Source organism: Canis lupus, chromosome 1 (genome assembly GCF_011100685.1).
Source record: "Canis lupus familiaris isolate Mischka breed German Shepherd chromosome 1, alternate assembly UU_Cfam_GSD_1.0, whole genome shotgun sequence".
NCBI classification, from domain to species: domain Eukaryota; kingdom Metazoa; phylum Chordata; class Mammalia; order Carnivora; family Canidae; genus Canis; species Canis lupus.
In genome coordinates, this window is record NC_049222.1 from 117,227,261 (window position 1) to 117,252,159 (window position 24,899).

At 36.4% G+C, this 24,899-nt stretch overlaps 1 long non-coding RNA gene across 2 annotated transcripts in view; it reads right to left on the bottom strand.

Annotated features, from left to right (window-relative positions):
• Positions 1-2,661: 2,661 nt before the first annotated feature.
• Positions 2,662-24,899, bottom strand: part of LOC111090511 — a 55,076-nt gene continuing 32,838 nt past the window's right edge. Inside the window, exons 4-5 of one of the 2 annotated variants that reach the window (XR_005354709.1) lie at positions 16,920-17,146; positions 2,662-2,731 (exon numbers count right to left, since the gene is read on the bottom strand). This is a non-coding gene — a long non-coding RNA (uncharacterized LOC111090511). Of the gene's footprint in view, positions 2,732-15,645; positions 17,147-24,899 lie in introns of those variants that run through there. The other variant, XR_005354708.1, reaches the window with a different exon arrangement.

The following is a 24,899-nucleotide window of genomic DNA, read 5'->3' on the forward strand; positions in this document are numbered from 1 at the left end:
GGGTTGTGTTTGTTTGTTTGTTTGCATGTCGGCAGTTTGAACATACTAGAATAAAATAAATAGGTAAGATTACAGAGTCTATATTCATAACTATGAGAATCTAGTAAGTTTCATTTGAATAAACCTATATCTATATAAGTAAATAGTATATGCTAACAATGGCAACTGACAATTATATTCACAATTGAGGGTGCAAGCCTGTGTATGTAGTGAGTGGGGAGGTGTGTTATAACAATCTGTTCTAACCTCAACCAACCAAAGATGTTGGGAATGTGTAGGTCACTTTTTCTTGGATAGTCTACTCTCCTATGTTTCTTCTCCTATACATTTCAAAAAAATAGAAATTATCTGGCATCCCTCCGTGTGCTATCCTGCCTCCTGATTTACTGATTATATCATGAAATAGTCTTGTTTTGTTTGCAATAGAGCATTGTGTGTAAGTAAGCATACTTACTGTTACACATATACATAGTATTTATGTTTTATACATCTTGTGTATAAGGTACTAGAAAATCTGGACTAATGGACAGTGTTTTAAACAGCTAAACTTAAAAGTACAGTTATAAACTCACAGATGACTAGGTTGTTTTTTCACCTAAGAGAACTTCCAATATAGGAGGTTATATAAACAAATCAAAAGTATTTTTATAAGTAAGATCTTCAAAAAAAAAGTGGGGGGGGATCCCTGGGTGGCTCAGCAGTTTTAGCCCCTGCCTTCGGCCCAGGGCATGATCCTGGAGTCCTGGGATCGAGTCCCACATTGGGCTCCTTGAATGAAGCCTGCTTCTCCCTCTCCCTGTATCTCTGCCTGCCTCTCTCTTTCTCTGTGTCTTTCATGAATAAATAAGTAAAATCTTTTTTTTTTAAGTATAAAAAAGTATTTTTATAGTAATCATTGAGAATCTCTACATATTTATGCTCTTAGCTATTTCCCAAGATCTCCCCAATTTCTATTCTCCTATCATAATTAATTCATACGCCCACCAAACTATATATCACTTATAGGAGGGGATGGAATGGGATGTTATTAGAAGAGACACATTGCAACAGTATTCATTGTAATGAAAACTTTAAAAACAGGTAGGCCAGTCCCAGACTCCTTTGGTATCCTAGGACAAACCAAATATCCTAAACCTATATTTCACATTATTTCCTTGATTGCCAATCCTATAGTAAGCCCTCCTCATTCAAGTCTCAGCAATGTAATGTATCTCAGTTGGCTGAAGAGGGAAGGGGCAAAAAAGATATTATGCAAATGTTTGGTCATAAAAACTTACCCTACTTGAAGTGTCCCTGCCAAAATTCAAAGAAATGGCTGATGTGAAGTTTTCTATATGATTTTTCTCTTTAAATTTATAATATTTAACTTTTCCATTTAAAATCAAGTCCACTCAATTTAATTTTATAAATACACTACAGTTTTCTTGTTTTAACCACCAAATTTGTGGTGATTTTTATGGCAGCTCCAGGACATTAATACAGATTTTGGTACCAGGAAATGGGGCTTTACTAAAACACCTAAAAATAAGGAAGTGGGTTTGGGTAGTGAATAGAGGCTGGAAGAATTTTAAGCCACATGATAGAAAACCCTAGATTGCTTTAAAGATTTTATTTATTCATGAGACACACACACACACACACACACACAGAGGCAGAGACACAGGAAGAGGGAGAAGCAGGCTCCATTCAGGGAGCCCGACATGGGACTCAATCCCAGGTCTCCAGGATCAGGCCCTGCGCTGAAGGTGGCGCTAAACCCCTGAGCCACCCAGGCTGCCCTCTAGATTGCTTTCAATAGACTGTAAGGCTGAAGGATGTAAGGTGTAGGCTCAGGAAGAAAAAAGTGAGGTTAAGAAAGCTATTTTCTTATAGGATACATACATCCTCATGAACAGAATGTTATTACAAATATTAACATTTAATAGTACTTCTGGTGAGAGCTCAAAAGGAAATGAGAAAACTAGTACTGGAAACTAGTGGAAAGATGATTTGTATTACATAGTGGCAGAAAACTTGGCTGAATTGTGTTTTTTAGCTGTGTGAAAAGCAAACTTATAAGTGATAAATTTGAATACTTGGCTAAAGAAATTTCCAAGGTAATTGTTGAAGGCAGAAACTGATGTATTCTTACCGCTTATAGTAAAATATGAAAGAAAAGAAAAATTGAAGAAGGAAGTACTATGCAAAAAGGAACCAAGGTCTGATTATTTGGGGAAAATTCTCATCCTAGCCAAACTGCAAAGGATGTTGAAATTAGGATATTTGCTGGAGAAAGCTTGCTCTAGAGAGAGGATGTACCTGGATAACCTTAGCTGAAGAGATTAGGTATGTGACGCATGGATCCAATCAACCATCTCAATAGAAATGAATAGAGATGGTTGCCCAAGAGTGATGTCTTCTTTCTTTCTCTTTCTTTTTCTTCTTTCTTTCTTTCTTTCTTTCTTTCTTTCTTTCTTTCTTCTTTCTTTCTTTCTTTCTTTCTTTCTTTCTTCTTTCTTTCTTTCTTCTTTTCTTTCTTTCTTTCTTTCTCTTTTTTCTCTTTCTTCTTTTTTTCTTTCTTTCTTTCTTCTTTCTTTCTTTCTTTCTTTCTTTCTTTCTTCTTTCTTCTCTTTCTTTCTTTCTTTCTTTCTTTCTTTTTTTCACATTCTTTCTTCCTTTCTTTCCTATCTTTCCTTTCTTTTCTTTCCAGTGTGGGCAGTTTGTCCTCCCTCTTGTCTGATTGTGTGGATTCCTGTGACAAACAGAGGAGGCCCACACCCCACAGTGTCTTTGCAAATTTCTTATCAGCAGAAACACTGCTAGCTTGGACTGACACAAACAGAAACAGGATGAAATAACAGAAGGCTATCAGATTTCCAAAATTCTACAGGCAGGAAATAGGCTGATACTCAACATAAGCATGTGTTACCCTTCAAGAAAAGAGGAAGAAAGACCGTAGAGCCATGGACCTTAAAGGCAGAGAGATCCAACCTGGAGGGTAGAGTCTCAGGACATAGTGGAGGGGATTTCTATCAGGCCTTGAAAACTAATGGAATTTGGTCCACTGGATTTTGAACTTTGTTGGGACCAGGACTTTTTGTGTGTTTATTCACCATCCATATAGTTACTTTGGTGGAATGTCTGTTTATTTTGTCTGTTTTCTAATTGGGTTATGTGGGAATCTTTACTGTTGAGTTTTGAGAGTTCCTTATATATATGAGATATTATTACTTCATGAAATATATGATTTACAAAGATTTTCCTTTAGAGGGTAGGTTGTCTTCTCATCCTCTTAGCAAAGTCTTTCACATAGCAAAAGATTTTAATTTTGATGAGACTAATTTATCAAATTTCTCTTATGAATTATGCTTTTGGTATCAACTCTAACATCTCCTTGCCTAGCTCTGAATTCCCCCAGTTTTTTCTTTGTTTTTTCTTGCAAGTTTTATAGTTTTATATGTTTAAGTCTGCAATTCATTTTGAGTCAATCTGTGTTATGTGATTGTGATCATATATGATATTATTGAGTTATAATGTGTAAGACTTAGAGGATTTTTTTTTATATAAAGTTTGGAATAATCTGATTTTTTTTAAGATTTTATTTATTCGTAAGAGACACAGAGAGAGAGGCAGAGACACAGGCAGAGGGAGAAGCAGGCTCCATGCAGGGAGCCTGATGTGGGACTCAATCCTGGGACTCCAGGATCACTCCCTGGGCTGAAGGCAGGCGCTAAACCACTGAACCACCCAGGGATCCCCCAGAATAATCTGATCTTAAAAGAAAGAATAACCTGGTTTATATTTACTATGATAGACAAAGATATGACCTCACAAATATATCCACATGTTAATCCCTGGAACTTGTGAATTTCCAGGTCACATAGCAAGGAGATTTAAGATTGCAGATGAAATCAAGGTTGCTAACCAACGATTTAAATACATCATTCTGGATTATTCACATGGGTATGATGTAATCACAGAGATCTTTTTAAAGATGGAAAAGAGAGACTGAAGAGGAAGTCAGAATGATGCATTTTGAGGACTCTACTTCTTGTTGCCTGCTTGGAAGATGAAGACCAAGATGGCTATGAGCCATCTAGAAGCTGGAAAGAAGAAAGAAGAAGAAGAAAAGAAAAGGAGAAGAAGAAAGAAGGAGAGGAGGAGGAGGAGGAGGAGGAGGAGGAGGAGGAATAATTATAAAGAGGAGGAAGATGGAGGAAAAGCTAGAAGTTTCCACCTGAGCCTCCAAAAGGTCATAAAGGAGTGCAAACTACCCTCAGTTTGCTTTTAGCCCATTGAGACTCATGTTGGACTTCTAATATATAAAACTATAAAATAATAAATTTGGGTTTTAAGTCATTTGTTACAGCAGCAATAACACATTTACAAAAATTCTTCTGGGATTTGGATAGGAATTGCATTTAAACCTGTATATCAATTTGGAGTAAACTGACATCTTTACTGTGCTTGTCCTTCCTATCCATGAACACACTGGTGTTTATATATATTTTGGTCTTTTATTTCTTAATAAGTATGCATAATTTTCAGCATAAAAGTCCTATATGTGCTTTGTTTTACACCATGTATTTTTGAGTGATTATAAATAGTATATATTTTTTAATTTCGTGTCCGTGTGTCCCTTGATAATATATAGAAATGCAACTGATTATTGTATGTTTGTATTATGCTTTGTGACTTTTCTGAACTCAGTCATTGGTTCTAGAAATTTAATGACTCGTTGAGTTTTTCTACATAGATAATAACACTTTTACTTACTATCTATAAGCCTTTTTTTTTTAATTTTTATTTATTTATTTATGATAGTCACACAGAGAGAGAGAGAGAGGCAGAGACATAGGCAGAGGGAGAAGCAGGCTCCATGCACCGGGACCCCGATGTGGGATTCGATCCCGGGTCTCCAGGATCGCGCTCTGGACCAAAGGCAGGCGCCAAACCGCTGCGCCACCCAGGGATCCCTCTATAAGCCTTTTAAAAAAATTTTTTTTTAATTTATTTATGATAGGCACACACAGTGAGAGAGAGAGGCAGAGACACAGGCAGAGGGAGAAGCAGGCTCCATGCACCGAGAGCCCGACGTGGGATTCGATCCCGGATCTCCAGGATCGCGCCCTGGGCCAAGGACAGGTGCTAAACCGCTGTGCCACCCAGGGATCCCTCTATAAGCCTTTTATTGCATTTTTTCCCCTCTTGCATCTGCAAAAACTTAGATTACGTCAAGAATAGTTAGAACAGAAATTCTTGCTTCTTGATCTTCAAGAAAAACGATTTAGTATTACAGCATTAAGTATAATATTAGCTGTAAGTTTTTTTGTAGATACTTTTTTATCAGTTTGAAGAATTTTCCCTCTATTCCTGTTACTCTGAGGTTTTATCATGAATCAAAGTTGAAGTTGTTCAAATGTTTGTTCTGTATCAGTTGATTTCATTGTGTTGACATTTTTCCTTCTTTAGTTAGTTGAAATGGTAGATTACTTTGATTGATTTCCAAATATTGAGCTAGCATTGAATCCCTGGAATAAACCCCACTTGGCCATGTAAAATTCTTTTTACATATTATTGAATTATCTTTGTTAATGTTTTTTTTTAAGGATTTTTTTGTGTCTGTATTCATAACGTATGGTGGATTGTGTATTACTTCTTTTATATTGTCTTCGGTGTCAAGGTAATACTAGTATTTTATTTTCTGAAAGAGATTGTGTTCTTTAAAAATTTGGTAAAATTCTCAAATGAAATTAACTGACCCTAGAGGTTTCTTTTTGGAAAATACATTATATAGATTAAATTTCCTTAATAGTATTTTGGCTATTCACATTATTTCATACTGAGTGTGTTGCGGTAGTTGTGATTCAAGTACGTTTTCATTTCATCTAAGTTGTCAAATTTATATGTGTAGAATTGTTCGTAATATTCCCTTATTATCCTTTTCATGTCTGCAAAGTAGTGATATCCCCTATTTCATATGGGTATCAGTAATCTGTGTCTTGTGGGGTTTTTGTTGGTGGTGGTGGTCTTTCCAGAGGTTTGTGAATTTTATTGATTTTCCCAAAGAACCAGCTCTTTATTATCTTGATGATTTTTCCTATTGTTTTGTGTTTTCAATTTTATTGATTTCTGTTCTTACCTTGATTTGTTCTTTTTTCTGTTTGTTTTCCATTATTTTGGTTTTCTTTGCTAGGGCCTGTTTTGGGAAGCTAGATTAATAATTTGAGAATTTTCCTCTTTTTTAATATATGCACTTTAATTTGAAGACTTTTAAATTGAGCACTTTAAAATTATATAATTCTCCCTGTCCCTAGTAATTTTCCTTGGTCTGAAGACCACTTTATATTAATATAGCTATTCCTGGTTTTCTTTGATTACTGTTTGCATGATATATCCTTTCTATTACTTTCAACTTGCCTGTATCTTTGTATCTGAAGTGCATTTCTTGGAGATAGCATATTTCTAAATGTTTTAATTGTGGCAAAATATACTTAATGTAAAATTTACCACTTAATTTTTAAGAGTATAATTCAGTGGCATTAAGTACATTCACACTATTTTGCAACCATCACCACTATCCATCCCCAATATTTATCATTCCTAACTGAAACTTGGTACCCATCAAACTTTAACTCCCTATTACCACTTCCTCCAAGTCAGTGGTAACTACTAGTCTACTTTCTGTCTCTATGAACTTAACTATTCCAGGTACCTCATATTATGGAATTATATATTTGTCCCTTTGTGTCTGCCTTCTTTCACCTAGCATATCTTCAAGCTTCATCCATGTTGTTGCATGTGTCAGAACTTAATTCCTACTAAAGGCCAAATAACACATTTCTATTTCATGTTCATACTACATTTTATTTTTCCATTCATCCAATAATGGACATTTGGGTTACTTCTACTTTTTATTTTTTTAAAGATTTTATTTATTTGTTCATGAAAGACAGAGAGAGAGAGAGAGATGCAGAGACACAGGCAGAGGGAGAAGCAGGCTCCATGCAGGGAGCCCGACGTGGGACTTGATCCTCCATCTCCAGGATCACACCCTGAGCTGAAGGCGGCGCTAAACCACTGAGCCACCCAGGCTGCTCCAACTTCTACTTTTTAGTTATTGTAAATAATGCTGCTGTGAACACTGGTATACAAATATCTGGTCCAGTTCCCTACTTTCAATTCATTTGGAATTGGTGTGTGATAATTATATATTTAATTTTTTTGAGGAACTGCCATAATGGTTTTTTTTTATAGCATTCTTTTTTTTTTTTTAAGATTTTATTTATTTATTTATTCATGAGAGACACAGAGAGGCAGAGACATAGGCAGAGAGAGAAGCAGGCTCCCCACCTGATGTGGGACTGGATCCCAGGACCCAGGGATGACAACCTGAGCCAAAGGCAGACAGACACTCAACCACTGAGCCACCCAGGCATCCCTGCCATAATGTTTTCTATAGCAGCTTCACCACAAGGGTTTTTCCACATCCTTGCCATCACTTATTATTTTCCTTTTTTTTTTTCTTTAAGTATAGCCATCTCAGTAATTGTAAAGTGGTATCTCGTGGGTTTGATTTGTATTTTATTAATGACTGATAATATTGGTTCCCTTTATTCTTGAATGAGATGCATGTATATATGTATATATATGTTTTTGGTTTTGGCTGAATGTAAGATTTGGAATTCTTTCAGTGCTTTAAAATGTACTTCTGGCCTCTATGGTTTCTCATGAGAAATCTGCTTTTGTTTGAATTTCCTCCTCTAAATGTAAAGCGGTGTTTTTCTTGCTTTCAATAATTATTTTAAAGATCTTATTTAGGGATCCCTGGGTGGTGCAGTGGTTTGGCGCCTGCCTTTGGCCCTGGGCGCGATCCTGGAGACCCGGGATCGAATCCCACGTCGGGCTCCCGGTGCATGGAGCCTGCTTCTCCCTCTGCCTGTGTCTCTGCCTCTCTCTCTCTCTCTGTGTGACTATCATAAATAAAAAAAAAAAAAATTAAAAAAAAATAAAGATCTTATTTATTCATGAGAGACATAGAAAGAGGTAGAGAATAGGCAGAGGGAGAAGCAGGCTTCCTGCAGGGAGCCTAATACAGGACTCCATCCCAAGACCCCAGGATCATGATCCAAGCCCAAGACAGATGCTCAACCACTGAGCCACCCAGGCTCCCCCTTGCTTTCAAGATTTTTATTTTGTCCTTAGTTTTTAGAAGTTTGACCATTGGGTAGCTCAGCGGTTGAGCGTCTGCCTTTGGCTCAGGGTGTGATCCTGGGGTCCTGAGATCGAGTTCTGCGTCAGGCTCCCTGTATGGAGCCTGCTTCTCCCTCTGCCTCTGTCTCTCCCTTTGTGTGTCTCATGAATAGATAGATAAAATCTTTAAAAAAGAAAAAAAAAGGTTTGCCCATGATGTGACATGATGTTGATGTTGTCGGGAAGGGGTGGCTTGTCACTCAGCATCTTGAATTTATGACTTTTTTTTTTTTTTTGGCAAATTGGGGACATTTTCAGTCATTTATTTGAATACTCTTCAGTCCTCTTATTTTTTTCCTTCTGAGACTTCAGTGTTAGGAATGTTAGATCTTGTGTCTAGTCTCAGAGGTTCCTGAGTTGTTTTTCACTTTTTTCAGTCTATTTCCTGTTGTTTAGATTGGATAATTTCTATTGTTCTGATTCCTTCCTGTGTCTCCTCCATTTATGTTGTTAGCATATCTATTGGGTTTATTTCCATTATCACACTTTTCAGTTAATTTTCCTTCATTTCTTTTTTATAAATCTTTTTTCTTCTCTGGACTTCATGTTTCTTTGCTGAGGCTTTTTCTTGTTTCAAGCATATTTGTCTCAGGCATTTTTATGAAGTTTTATGTGTTTATGAGATAATTCTAACATCTTTGTCATTTCCGTAATCTCTTTTTTCATTCAGTTTAGATTTTCCTGGTTCTTGTTATGTTGATGGATTGTCCTTTGAAATGTGAGCATTTTGTGTATTATGCTGAGATTCTAGATCTCATTTAAACCTTAAGCTGGCATTCTCTGACTCCACTTACATGGGAAGGGGATATGCCATCTTGTTATAGCAGATGGAAGATAGAAATACAGGTTTCTCAGCCTCCATTGACAGGGTGAAGGAGTCCTCATATTATGTGCATGTGGGAGTTCTGGCACCTTTCCACCCTCCTTTTTATACCTCTCTGGCTGAGAGAGGTAGAAAAGCCTCTTTAGTGCCTTCATTTGCCTTTCATATTTACCATAGAAAAGAACGACCTAGTTAGCCTGAGTGATGGTGAAGATCTTGACTTTATATTACACTTACTCTGATACCAACCCATTTGGTTGCTAAAAATTTCCCTCTTGCTACTGCTGTGGCTATCTCTTGTAAATTAATATACTGTATTTCCACTTTTGTTCAGTTGAAAATATTCTCTAATTTCATTTGAGACTTGTTTGGCTCATGGGTTGATTATATGTCAGTTTTCAATTTCCAAGTATTTGTGGACTTGCCAAATATCTTTTTTTTTTTTTTTTTTTTTGCCAAATATCTTTGTTATTTTTTTTCTAATTCCATTTTGGTAAAGAAAATGCTTGACATGATTTCAGTTCTTTTACATTTATGTAGTCATTTATGACTCAGAATATAATTTATCTTGGTGAATATTCCACATGCAACTGAAAAGAACACATACTCTGCTGTCAATCTATAGATGTTGTTTAGGGGGCATAGAATTCTTCTGTACCTTGATTTCTTGTCTGCTGATCTATCCAATAGGTAAGAGATAAATGTTGAAGTCTCCTACATTAAGTGTGGATTTATCTACTTCTTTCAGTTTATCAGGTTTTGCTTTGTGCATTTATTTTATATATACACATATATATCCTCTACCTTTACCAAGGTATAACTGACATATAACATTGTGTGAGTTAAGGTGCACAATGTAATTATTTGATACATGTATATATTGTGAATGATTACCACAAAGGGTTAGATAACACCTCCATCATTCCATATAATTAATTATCTTTTTGTGGTGAAAACAGTTACTTTCTTAGCAACTATCAATTACATAATTCAATATTAACTATAGTCATCATGCTGTACATTAGATACCCAGAACTTATAACTAGAAGTTTGTATCCTTTGACCAGTATCTTCCCACTTTTCCCATCCCTAGGATTCTGGCAACAACCATTTTTACTATTTCTGAGTTTGACTTTTTTAGCTTCTACATATAAGTGCAATCGTACAGTATTCATCTTTCTTATTTTACTTGCATAATGCACTTAAGGACCATCCATGTCACAAATAGTAGGATTTCTTTCTTTCTCATGGCTAAATACTACTCCATTATACTTATGATTATATACATACACCACATCATCTTGATCCATTCATCTATTGATGGATACTTAGATTGTTACCGTATCTTGGCTATTGTGACTAATGCTGCAATGAACATGGCAGTGCAGATATCTCTTTGAGATCCTGATTCTATTTTCTTTGGATATATAACCTGAAATGAAACTGCTGGATCATATAATACTATTCTTTACTTTTTTAATGAATTTCCCTACTGTTTTCCATAGTGGCTGTACTAATTTACATTCCCACCAATGGTGTACAAGGAATCTCTTTCTCCATATCCTCACCAACACTTGTTAAGTCTTGCCTTTTTGATAATACTATTCTAACCGTTATGTGGCGATATCTAATAGTGATTTTGATTTGCATTTTCCTGATGATTAGTAATGTTGAGTACCTTTTCATGTACATGTTGGCTATCTGTATGTCTTCTTCGGAAAGGTGTTTATTCAGGTCCTTTGCCCATTTTTTACTATTGAGTTTTCTACTTTGATCTTTGTTATTGTCTTCCTTTGCTAACTTTGGACTTATTCTTCTTTTGCTTCATGTATTTTAAAGCATATTGTTAAGTATATACACATGTATTATGATTAGATCTTCTGGGTGAGTTTTCTCTGTTTATTATTATAGAATATCCCTTTATCTTGGCATTTTCATTCTTTTTGAAGTATATTTTATCTGTACTTTATAGCCGCTCAATCTTTTTTTTTTTTTTTAAGATCTTATTTATTCATGAGACACAGGCAGAGGGAGAGGCAAGCTCCCTAAGGGGAGCCTGAGGGCACAATCTGAGCCAAAGGCAGCCACTCAACCAGTGAGCCACCCAGGTGCCCCTAGTCACTCAATCTTTGGTTAATATTTGTATGCCTATCATTTTCCATCCTTTTACTTTTCATCTACCTATATCATTATATTAAAACCAGTTTATTATACACAGCATATAGTTGGAGTTTTAAAAAATCCGATCTGATGATCTTTTAATGATTGATTTTAAACTATTTACATTTAGTTTATATATTATAAATTTGGTTTTAGCTCTTTTGTTTCTCCCCCCCCCCTTCGCCATTTCTTTGAAGGTTTTTTATTTATTTAAATAATAAATAATAATTTATTTATTTGCTCTCTCTCTGAGAGATCAAGCAACAGAGAACACGAGGGGGAGGGGTGAAGAAAGGGCAGAGAGAGAGAGGGATGAGCATAGAGCCCAATGCAGATTTGACCTCAGGACCCTGGTATTAGGACCTGAGCCAAAGGCACACTTAACCGTCTAAACTACCCAAGGAGCACTTCTTCCCCCTATTTTTAATTCCTCTCTCCCTTTCTTGCCTTCTTTAGTTTCATTTGATTATATTTTATTATTGTTTTAATTTATCTGTTTTGTTTTTTTACTATTTCTCTGATTATAATCCTTAGTAATTTTTCAGGGAATTATAATATATATAATAAATGATCCATAGTATACCTGAATTACTATTTTACACTTCATGTTGAATGTAGAAGTCTTTTCTTCTTATCATCCTTTTAGCCTCTTTCTTTTTTGTAAATAGAGTGCAATCATATAAATTATATAAATTTTTAAATGGTGACTGATAGGCAAACAAAATTCTGGCTCTCAAATCATGATTTCCTCAATACTTCATTTCATTGCTAATGTCTTCCTTAGAGTATTTTTATTCATATTCATAAATTAATCTAGATTTTTTTTTGGAAACAATCCTCATCCAGTATTATTTCAGACTGGTAGCCTTCTAGAATTAGCTTATAAAATTCTTTTACAGATTTTCTCTGTAATTTTATCTGGTGACTCATTTAAATATTTTTTAAAATATTTAAAGAGATTTTGAACCAAATTTTCATTTTCCCACCACATTTATTAGACCAGGGCAATTTCTACTTTGAGTCAATTTGAAAAAAAACTATATATTATATACAATTTATTCAAATATACTACCATATTATTTATATAATTATATAATTTTTCAAATATATTTTTTATATAAATATATATACATACACATATATAAAAACACGTTAAAAAGTCTCCATAGGGATGCCTGGGTGGCTCAGTGGTTGAGCATATGCCTTCGGCTCAGCTCATGATCCTGGAGTCCCGGTTTCGAGTCCCACCTTGGGCTCCCTGCATGGAGCCTGCTTCTCTCTCTGCCTGTGTCTCTGCCTCTCTCTCTGTGTGTCTCTCATGAATAAATAAGTAAAATATTTAAAAAGAAAAATAATAAATAGATTTTAAAAAATTTTAAAGTCTCCATAAATATATGTATGCCACCTTATTAATGCCATTGTAGTTCTCATCTTTACATTGATCAAATTTATAAGTAGTTTAGTTTGGTGTTTTTTTCCCCAAAGAAAATAAATGAAATGTGTTTTATTCTTCTTCATTAAATTCTAACTGTATAAATGGTTTCCTTCTGCTGGATTTAGGTTAATCTATTCTTTTCATAGTTTCTTAAGTTTGGATTGCTTTGACAGCTTATCAACTCTCCACTATGTGACAGACACTGTATTAGAACTAGGATTATAAGTGTAATTATGTGGAGCAGTAATCAATTGTTAGATGGTGACTGTTAAGCAAACCAAAATTATGGCCCTAGATCTTCATTCTCTGCATTTATTAAAGAGTACTAATTTCCCACAAGATGACTTTCCAAAAATGAATGATCACCTATAGGTTTTGATTTATAGCAACTCATTATCACTCTTATCTGAATGGTATCCTATTCCAACTCTGGTCTTCCCTTTGAATCAAACAAAATATATATCTCCAAGAAGAGGTTAGAATCACTTCACAGATTACTTTCTAATTGTAAGGATATAAAAGGACCTTGAAAATGAGAAATTTTGGGGAACCTGAGTGGCTCAGTTGGTTAAGCGTCTGCCTTTGGCTCAGGTCATGATCCACGGCTCTGAGAGTGAGCCCCATGTTGGGCTCCCTGCTCATGAGGAGCCTGATTCTCCCTCTCCTCCCCACTCATGCTCTCTCTTTTCTCTCTCTCAAATAAATAAAATATATTTTTTAAGAAATAAAATGAGAAATTTGACAGTCATCACTTTAACCATATGATCAAATTTAGCCTCATGGTATCAATATGTGCCTCTTGATATATGACAATATAAAATATTTAATATCATTTATGAAATATTTTTGCAAAATTATTTAACCCAAACCCAATCTTCTCTCTACTTAATTTCCAATGTAGATGGCAGAATAAGTTAAAGGATAATATTAGGAAACAAGCACAACAATCCAAAATATGAAACACCCCACAAGACAACTGCATGGCCTCTAAGAAGAAAAAGCCTTCCATAAATAAAGGTAGAGAACTAAACTAGACCAAAAGAGACATTATCGGGATCCCTGGGTGGCGCAGCGGTTTGGCGCCTGCCTTTGGCCCGGGGCGTGATCCGGGAGACCCTGGATCGAATCCCACGTTGGGCTCCCGGTGCATGGAGCCTGCTTCTCCCTCTGCCTGTGTCTCTGCCTCTCTCTCTGTGTGACTATCATAAATAAATTTAAAAAAAAAATTAAAAAAAAAAAGAAACCCGAATATGTTTCTCTATATTTAAAAAAAAAAAAAAAGAGAGAGACATTATCAACTAAATGTAATTTATGAAGCTAGAGTTGATTCTAGATAAAAAGAAAAATAGCTATTAAAGTCAATCTTGAGACAACTGGGAAAAATTCGAACATGCATCACATGACATATTTTAGAAGGTGTGATTATATTATGTTTATTTATAGGAAGATAAAGCAAATATGAAAAACTGTTAGCTTTTAAACTGGGTGAGAGTTGGTAAATGCATGTTCATTCTCCTTTTCAATTTTCTTGAATGTTTAGAAGTTTTCATAATGACAGGATGGAGAAGTTTAGTGGGAAGGTTTTCTCTCTCTTACCCTTTTGATAATTTTTTTTAAAAGATTTTATTTATTTATTCATGAGAGACACAGACTGAGAGAAAGGCAGAGACACAGGCAGAGGGAGAAGCAGGCTCCATGCAGGAAGCACGATGCAGAACTCGATCCCGGGACTCCAGGATCACGCCCCGGGCTGAATGCAGGCACTAAACCGCTGAGCCACCCAGGGATCTCCTTTGATAATTTCTAGGAAATGTTGAATTCTAAGAATATAGGGTATATTACAGAATACCTGATATTTGGATGTAACTGCAAACTGCATCATACCCTTTTCTACTTCTTCAGCAACTAGCTATATTCTCAATATATATTTACACTAATTCCAGAATATTCCAGCACTAATTTCCTGATGCAACTTAGTAATGAAGTTGTCTCACATGTTCTTTATTTTTTTGGTTTATTTGGTAATCTCTACACCCAATGTGGGGCTTGAATTCACGACCCCAAGATCAAGAGCTGTGTTCTCTCCTGACTGAGCCAGCCAGGCACCCCCATATTCCTTATATTCTATGATAATTTATTCAGAATCAGCTATGTGAAGTTCAATAGTAGATGGGTGGTGATTGGATGCTAAGTTGACTACCAATATAGATTCTTTCATAAGAATTCACTAACAGTTATACTATTATCACTAGAAGAACAGTAGCTAATCTTTAGTTGCCAAATAATCTTGCAAAGGTTTACAGGTAGGGGCACCTGGGTAACTCAGTGGTTGGGCATCTGCCTTTGGCTCAGGTCGTGATCCTGTGGTCCTGGATTCAAGTCCTGAATCGGGCTCCTCACAGGGAACCTGCCTCTCCCTATGTCTCTGCCTCTTTCTTTGTGTTGAATAAATAAATAAAATCTTAAAAAAAAAAAAAAACCCAAGGGTTTACAAGTATTAATCCTTACAAAAACACTGTTAGATAGGTATTAACTTCACCATTTTACAACTGAGGCACAAAGCTAATAAGTATATTGTTGAATATCTTGAAGATGATGATAGGCTAAGTATGTGCTGTGACTAAAGGCTTTCCTTCAGTTGTACAACCAATAGAGTAAGAAATTCTGTGTGAATCTGCTAACATTCAACAGGAACTGAGTGATTTTAGAAGTCTTATATATTCAATAGATTAAGACACCTGGTATGAAATCTTTTATGCCAAATAAGTTGTAAGAATGACCCCCCCAGAAAAGGGTTTCCTAAACATTTTCCCCTAGTATTGATATTCTATGAAGAGTGGAGTAAAAGAAAAAGTACTGTTTTTTTAAAACACTTTTAGGGATCCCTGGGTGGCACAGCGGTTTGGCGCCTGCCTTTGGCCCAGGGCGCGATCCTGGAGACCTGGGATCGAATCCCACGTCGGGCTCCCGGTGCATGGAGCCTGCTTCTCCCTCTGCCTCTGCCTGTGCCTCTCTCTCTCTCTCTCTCTCTCTCTCTCTCTCTCTGTGACTATCACAAATAAATAAAAATTAAAAAAAAAAAAACACTTTTATAATAACTCCGTAAGGCTATGAGTTCTCAGATTTGATAGTGGCAGAATATTGGGCTTCATACATTTCTTACCTTTTGAGAGTTTTTCACCATTATAAATTCTCTGATGCTCAATAAGGAATAAACAAAATCTAAAGGCATGCCCACATTCTTTACATTCAGAGTTTCTCCTTATATTCACTGATGTTCATTTTATCTAAAGGCCTTCTCACATCACTCCTCACTTCATAGGACTGGTTTCTTAGCATTGTGAAATATCTGATGCTCTGTAAGAATTTGATGAAGTTGAAAGGCCTTTCCATATACTTTCAATTCAGAATTTCTCCTTAGTATGCATTTTTGATGTTGATTAAATGTTGAACTCCATCTACAGGCATTCTCACATTCCTTACATTTATTTGTAGGGTTTCTCTTTAGTGTGTATGCTCTGATGTTGGTTAAGTTGAATTCTGTCTAAAGGCCTGCCACATTTCTTACATTCCTAGGGCTTCTTACCAGTATGAATACTGTGATGACTTTTAAGGTGTGAATGCAATCTAAAGGCTTTTCTACATTCCTTACATTCATAAGATTTCTCATCTTTATGAATTTTTTATGTCAACTAAGCTGTTCATGCAATATAAATGATTTTTCACATTCCTTACATTCATAGGGCTTTTCATAAATATGAATTTTCTGGTATACTCTAAAGTATCTCAAAGAACTGAAGGTCTTCCCACAGTCCTGACATTTATAGGGTTTCCCACCAAAATGAGTATTCTGGTATATTTTAAGGTCTTTGACAAAACTAAAAGCTTTCCTACATTCTTTACTTTTATAGGGTTTCACAGTTCTATGAGTTTTTGATGTTGAGTAAGATGCTAATGTATTCTAAAGGCCTTCCAACATTCCTTACACTCATAGGGTTTTTTGCCAGTATTTTTTTGGTGGACTCTTACATACCTGCCCAAACTAAAAGTCTTTCATTCATAGGATTTCTCACCAGTATTCTAAGATCTCTGCCAAAACTGAAAGCCTTCCCACATTCTAGATATTTATAAATTTTCAGATGTTGAGTTGTCCCTGAAGCCTAAAGGCCTTCCCACATTCCTTAGATGTATAAGTCTTCTCACCAGTGTGAATTCTCTAATGTTTGATTAGGTCTGAGCCCTAATTAAAGATATTTCTACATTCCTTACATTCATAATATTTCTGTGAGTAGATATATATTCATGGATGATTTTCAATTGGCTGAAATCTTCTTGAGGCTCTTGTTTCTCAATCTTGATTTTGTTCTTCTGCTACTTTAGATAATGGAACCTTCAATATCAGGCATTTTACTTCTTTATCTTCTGTTTGTATAAGTTTATTTCAAAAATGTTCTCTTCTGGAGATAATGTCTTTGTATCACACCTGGCCTCCAAACCTGAAAAGAAAAAGAACGAGAAAACAAACAAATGTTGTTCTCCCATTCCAGTGAGGAGATAAGTGATATAAACTGTAAAAAAGTAAAACTGTAGGGGTGCCAGGGTGCCTCAGTCAGTTAAACGTCTGACTCTTGATTTTGGCTCAGGTCATGATCTCAGAGTTGTGAAATCGATCCCTACATCAAGTTCTGCACTCAGCACTGAGCTTATCTCAAGCCAGTATCCTTTTAACCTTACAAATCCCTTTAAGGCTCTAAATCATGATACATCATTTCCTACTTCTTGGAATTTCCCATAAGGTGTTTCATCTCTGTGACCCTCTGATACAGCTCTTTGTAGGACTGGGCTCCCTCTCATTCTCCAGGATTCAAGATTAAAAGTCATTTCTTCAGAAAAGCTGTATGATCAGAACCTACCTAATTCCAAGTCCATTATTCTCTATTCTAGTATCTTTTGCTTTAATCTTATTTCACTTTGAACTTATTTGCTTTGATCTTATATGTATTTCCATTACATATTCATTACTTTCCTAATTTGTTAATCCATTTATTTTGTTTTTCTTTCTTTCTTATTTATTTATTTTTTCATTTAGGCTCCACGCCCAGAGTGGAGCCCAATGAGAGGCCCCAAACTCAGGACCTTGAGATCAAGACCTGAGCCAAAATCAAGAGTTGATGCTTAAATGACTGAGCCTGTTAGGTGCCCCTCCACTTATTTTCGTTGATTTCTGTAACCTCAAACTTACTATGATTAAATCTAATTCCACTTTATTCACAACTAAGAAACAAGGGGTGGGGTGGCTAGCTGGCTCAGTTAGTGGAACATGCAGTTCTTGATCTCCAGGTTGTGAGTTCGAGCCCCACATTGAGTTTAGAGATTACTTAAAAATAAAATCTTTAAAAAAATAAATAAATAAATAAAATAAAATCTTTAAAAAAGAAAGAAAAAGAAGAAAGAAAGAAAGAAAGAAAGAAAGAAAAGAAAGAAAGAGAAAGAAAGAAAGAAAGAAAAGAAAGAGAGAGAGAGAGAAAGAAAGAAAGAAAGAAAGAAAGCTAGCTAGCTGGCTGGCTGAGGGTACATAATTGTTTAACTATAGAATAACTTAACCACTAGATTTAAGAAAGAAAAATAAGGATAAAGGTAGATAATACAAAGATTACATTGAGGAAGTTATTTTGATGCTTATTAAAATACTCTTTAAAGTAATCATGCAGTAGTTACTATGTGCGGCTCATTGCCTATAATCTCTCACATCTTCCATTATAACTGGCTCATCTTTTTCCTGCAGTGATTAAATACATGTTTTCTGGCATCACTTTCCTTTCAGATGGAAATGAGGTTGATCCAAACAAACACAGTTAAATGTACAAATAGAAAAGGTGACTGTGGTCTTCTATTGTATTTACCCTTAAGTATAAAGGTACCTCTACCACTGTTGACCATTCCCTCCTATGGCTGCTCCTCTTTGTCCCCTATTTCAATAAGGCAATAGGATGTTTACCTTCATATTCACTTTTAGTATTACACATCTACCCAAAGATGACCAGTCTTTTTTGTTCAGTGGAACTTTTGGTCAGGTGCTTTCATCTATTTCTTCATAGTCAAAGCTAACCAGTACTGTATTTCCCAGCAAAGTATCTTAATGATTATTCACGTACTGTAATAGGTAATATAGTAGGTATATCCAAAGTAGGTCTTGCCATGCTAAAATCAAAGGCTATGTTCTTTCTGAAAGTAGTAGGGAACAATCTATTTCCTTCTCTTTTCTAGGTTTTTATGGTTGCCTTCATTCTCTGGCTCATGACCCTTCCTCCTTCTTCAATGCCAGCAGCATAGCATCTTGAAATCTCTCTACCATGCTTCCATTATCACATCTCCTCTGACTCTCTTGCCTTCCTCTTTCTAAGAATCCTTTGGGCCTACCTGGATAACCTAGGATAATTTCCCCACATTAAAATCCTTAACTTTTTTTTTTTTTAAGATTTTATTTATTTATTCATGAGAGACACAGAAAGAGAGAGAGAGAGGCAGAGACACAGGCAGAGAGAGAAGCAGGCTCCATGCAGGGAGCCCAACATGGGACTCGATCCTGGGTCTCCAGGATCACACCCTGGGCTGAAGGCAGCGCTAAACTGCTGAGCCACCGGGAGATTACCCCAAAATCCTTAACTTAATCACATCTACAGAGTCTCTTTGCCTGTGAGGTTCTGGGGATTAGGACGTGAACGTTTTGGGCCATTACTCTATGGTGTGTCCCAGTTGGATTTTTTTGAAATAAAAGGATGGTTTATATGATTAACTGAAGAATCACAATTCTTTGCTAAATGTTCAAAAAGCATGTAAGAAATTCAAAACCTAGGGATCCCTGGGTGGCGCAGCGGTTCGGCGCCTGCCTTTGGCCCTGGGCGCGATCCTGGAGACCCGGGATCGAATCCCACGTCGGGCTCCCGGTGCATGGAGCCTGCTTCTCCCTCTGCCTATGTCTCTGCCTCTCTCTCTCTCTCTGTGTGACTATCATAAATAAATAAAAATTAAAAAAAAAAAGAAAAGAAATTCAAAACCTAATATATATTTTTTAAATTCCATAAAGTAGGAATTGTTATATAGATATATTGTAGTCTAAAAATCAGGAACCGGGATCCCTGGGTGGCGCAGCGGTTTGGCGCCTGCCTTTGGCCCAGGGCGCGATCCTGGAGACCCGGGATCGAGTCCCACGTCGGGCTCCCGGTGCATGGAGCCTGCTTCTCCCTCTGCCTGTGTCTCTGCCTCTCTCTCTCTCTCTCTCTGTGACTATCATGAATAAATAAATAAAATCTTTAAAAAAAAATAAATAAATAAAAAAATAAAAATCAGGAACCTTTTGAACAGTATCATTTACAATAGCCAATATATGGGAGCAGCCCAAGTGTTCACTGATTGATGAACAGATAAAGATGTGATATATATGTACAATGGAATATTATTCAGCAATAAAAAGAATGAAATCTTGCCATTTACAACGACATAGATGGATCTAAAGAGTATAATGCTAAGTGAAGTAAACCAGAGAAAGGCAAGTACAATAATTTCACTCATTTTTTTATTGTTTTTTCTTTTTCTTTTTTTTTAAGATTTTATTTATTTATTCACGAGAGACACTGGGGCGGGGGGGGGGCAAAGACACAGGCAGAGGGAGAAGCAGGCTCTATGCAGGAAGCCCAAGCCCAATGGGACTTGATCCAGGGACTCCAGGATCACGCCCTGGGCTGAAGGCACGCACTTAACCACTGAGCCTACCCAAGCGTCCCTGCAGATATTGTTTTACAGAAGTCTAATATATATTAACATGTCACATCAGTTCATTAGGACAAAGATTTTTAAATATGTGGTATTTAAAACAAACACACAGGGTACCTGGCTAGCTCAGTCAGAAGAGTGTGTGACTCTTGATCTCAGGGCTGTAAGTTTGAGCCCCATGTTGGGTGTAGAGATTACTTAAAGAAATAAACTTAAAAAAATAAAACACAAACACAAGAACAGAAAACTAAGAAAACTACAAGCCAAAACATGAAAGAGTGCTACAGCAAAAGGGGACTCACCCCTGGTGTTCCAAGCTCAAAGTTTGTCAGAATAAGTAATAGAGGGACTCCTGGGTGGCTCAGTGGTTGAGCATCTGCCTTTGGCTCAGGGCATGATTCTGGGATCTGGGATCAAGTCCCACATCCAGGTCCTTGCATGGAACCTGCTTCTCCCTCGGCCTATGTCTCTGCCTCTCTCCCTCTTTCTGTGTCTCTCATGAATAAATAAATAAAATCTTTTTTTTTTTTTAAAGAATAAGAAATAGTAAAGAAGGCATAATAAACAACTGGTGTTTATTTGGGTGGGGAAAGGGTATAAAGCCAAAAGCAGCATATGGACTGAATGTATACATCATGTCCTAGAGACTAGAGTGTTTATGTTCAGGGGAAAGCAAGTGGTGTGGGAACTTAGATGTGATTCACAGGTCAGTTGCTGGGAATGACCTAGAAAGAAAGGGGAACACCCACATCCACAACCATACTTCTCCCCTGTATCTCACAAAAACAGGTCAGCTTCAAGTTCATTTTTCCAATCAGACTACAAAGAAATCAAACTGATTTCTAAAAAATTGTTACAGGATTAAGACCAGAATTTTAGAATATGCTTAAATAGTACCCTCAGTAGATATAAGGAATTAACAAATCTAGAAAATGGAATCACTTAGATATATAAATTTTAATTTATATCACTGAAACAGGGATCCCTGGGTGGCGCAGCGGTTTGGCGCCTGCCTTTGGCCCAGGGCGCGATCCTGGAGACCCGGGATCGAATCCCACGTCGGGCTCCCGGTGCATGGAGCCTGCTTCTCCCTCTGCCTGTGTCTCTGCGCCTCTCTCTCTCTCTCTCTATCATAAATAAATTAAAAAAAAAAATTAAAAAAAAAACATTTATATCACTGAAACAAAAGTTCAGTAGCTGGCCTGAATTGCAAGAAGAAGTACACAGCAGAAAAGGCAAGTCAAGCCACAATAAAATAGAGAAACAGCACCAGAATGCAGCAGAAAGTACAGACACCAAACAATGTAGAATAAAATCTGACATTCAGCAGTTTTTAATTTTTTGGAGGTCATATATCTATTTAAGACCATATTCACTATAACCCCTTACTCAGAAAAATGTACACACTTAGACACATATGTGTGGTTATGGGCACTGAAGTCCCAAAGTTTGTCAAAGGATCACATCTCCAGGATAACAATATACATTTAATAGATTTTAATGTTAATAGAAAAAATAGGGAGAAGACTATGTTCTCCCCCTCATAAAAAAGGAAGTTTCTAAAATTAATGAAGGACCAAAATGCTCAGATTAAATTAGACCCATCATATGGTCAGAAGGAAAATACCGTATCTCTAATTTTGAGTTGCACATTTGTTTGAATTTTAACATCTCTGAAATTGAGTTTCACAAATAATGACATAGCCCAGTTTAATTAGTGATTTAGTTATTTTTTTAAGAGTTTACTTATTTATTAGAGAGCGATAGAGTGACAGAGATAGCGAGAAAGAGCATGACCCAGGAGGAGAGGTAGAAGTAGGCTCCCTGCTAAGCAGGGAAGCTGATGCAGGAGCTCAATCCCAGGACCCTGGGATTATGACACGAACTAAAGGCAGACACTTAACCAACCCCCTCTGGGACCGATTGATTGATTTTTATTTTAATTAAATAAATTAATTAATGGTATTAATTATTAATTAATAATAAATATAAATTAATAATAAATTAATTAATGGTAGAATTACAATCAATGGTGTATTAAATTCAATCACATGTATTTTTTCATAAGTTTACTAAGCCTTTTCTTCTTTCATTTTATAAAATATTTATTTATTTATTTATTTATTTATTTATTTATTTTAAAGATTTATTTATTTATTTATGATAGACAGAGAGAGAGAGAGAGAAAGAGGCAGAGACACAGGAGGAGGGAGAAACAGGCTCCATGCCGGGAGCCCGACGCGGGACTCGATCCTGGGACTCCAGGATCGCGCCTTGGGCCAAAGGCAGGCACTAAACCGCTGAGCCACCCAGGGATCCCCTAAAATATTTATTTATTTGAAAAAGAGAGAGCATGGCTGGGGGAGGAGCAGACTCCCTGCTGAGCACGGAGCCCAAAGCGAGGGTTGATCCTAGGACCAGGAGATCACAACCTGAGCCCAAGTCAGATGCTCAACCAACTGAGCCACCCAGGCACCCCAATTCAATCACATATATTAGATTAAAAAAATAAATAAACAAGAAAATTCTTAGAATTCAGAACCTGAAAGATGAACATTAAAGTTGTGAATGTTTCAAAAAGAAAAGCAGTATGCTTACAGGAGAATAAGAATCAGATTAATCAGACTTTCATCAGTGGCAAGTACATGAGGAAAACTGTCTAAATCTTTAAATTAGAGGAAAATAATTTTGTATTTAGAACCCCATACTTTGAAAAACAGAAGGAGAGTCCAAGCAGAATAAAGAAATCTCTGAATGCTGACAGAATATGGATATCCAACTTTTAACCAAAAATTAAACATCTGGGGATACCTAGGTGACTCAGTGGTTGAGCATCTGCCTTCAGCTCAGGTTGTGATCTTGGGGTCCTGGGATCAAGTCCTGCATCAGGCTCCCTGCAGTGAGCCTGCTTCTCCCTCTACCTATGTCTCTGCCTCTGTGTGCCTCTCATGAATAAATAAATACTTTAAAAAATTAGATATCTGAAGCAGAAAAACATGAGCCATAAACCAGAAAAATATCAGTTCATAGAAACAGATGCAAGAGGCAGAAACAGAGTATAGAAACAGCAAAGATGTCAAAAATAGTTACTATAAATAATAATTAAGTCAGAAATCTGTAATAAAAACATTTGAAAAATCTCCAAAATGACTGATATACAAATAGTATATTTCTGAAGAATCCATAGGTTAAAGAAGAAATCATGAGTTAAAATTAAAACTTTTGACCCATTAAAGAAAGTATGGCCTACTAAAATTTATGAGAGGCAACTGAATAAAATTATAAATAGAAATAGAGATTTCTAGCTTCAAATTCCTGTTATAAAATTTTAAAAGTTGCCAAAATCAATGATCTAAGAAAGAAACCGTTTAAAAAGTGCATATTAAACCCAAAGCAGATAAAATAATAAAGAGTGGAAATTAAGAGAAAAGTAGAGGTATAGAGAAAATCAATTTAAAAACTAAGTGGTTCTATAGGAAGAAACCAAAAATTTGAACAGGCCCATAACCAGCAAAGAACTGAATCAGTAATCAAAAAATCTCCCAACAAACAAAAGTTCAGGGCCCAATGGCTTCCCAGGGGAGTTCTATCAAACATTTAAAGAAGAATTAATAGCTGTTCTTCTCAAACTGTTCCAGAAAATAGAAATGGAAGGAAAACTTCCAAACTTATTCTACTAAGCCAGCATTACCTTGATTGCAAAACCAAAGTCCCCACTAAAAAGGAGAATTACAAGCCAATATCCCTGATAAGCATGGATGGAAAAATTCTCAATAAAACAAAATGGAAAGACAGTGGGAATAATTACTTTTTCTCTTAATAGATCTTGTACAATGGATCTCAATCCATAAAGGCCCCATTTCAATTTATATTGGGCTATATCAGTCATTTTAATGGCTTGAGGCAGATTCACAAGATCCCATTTGGGAAGGCGAACACTAAGGCAAAAGTTTTAGTTTTTTTTAAAGATTTATTTATTCCTGATAGACACACAGAGAGAGGCAGAGACATAGAGGGAGAAACAGGCTTGCAGGGAGCCCGATGCGGGACTAGATCCCCAGACATGCCCTGCGGGACTAGATCCCCAGGATCCCGATGCGGGACTAGATCCCCAGGATCATGCCCTGATCTGAAGGCAGATACCCAACTACTGAGCCACCCAGGTGTCCCTAAAAGTTTTAGTTTTATTCTAATGGCCCACAAGACTGGTTAGAGCATATATCCCAATAATGGAAAATCCAAAGGAGGTGTGAAATATGACCACTGGAAAATTAGCCAAAGTTATGGTGCCAATAAGGTAAGGTGGACTTCTTTGCCTTTTTTTTTTTAAGATTTTATTTATTTATTCATGAAAGAGAACAGAGAGAGAGAGAGAGAGAGAGAGGCAGAGACACAGGCAGAGGGAGAAGCAGGCTCCCTGCAGGGAGCCCGATGTGGGACTCGATCCCAGGTCTCCAGAATCATGCCCTGGGCGGA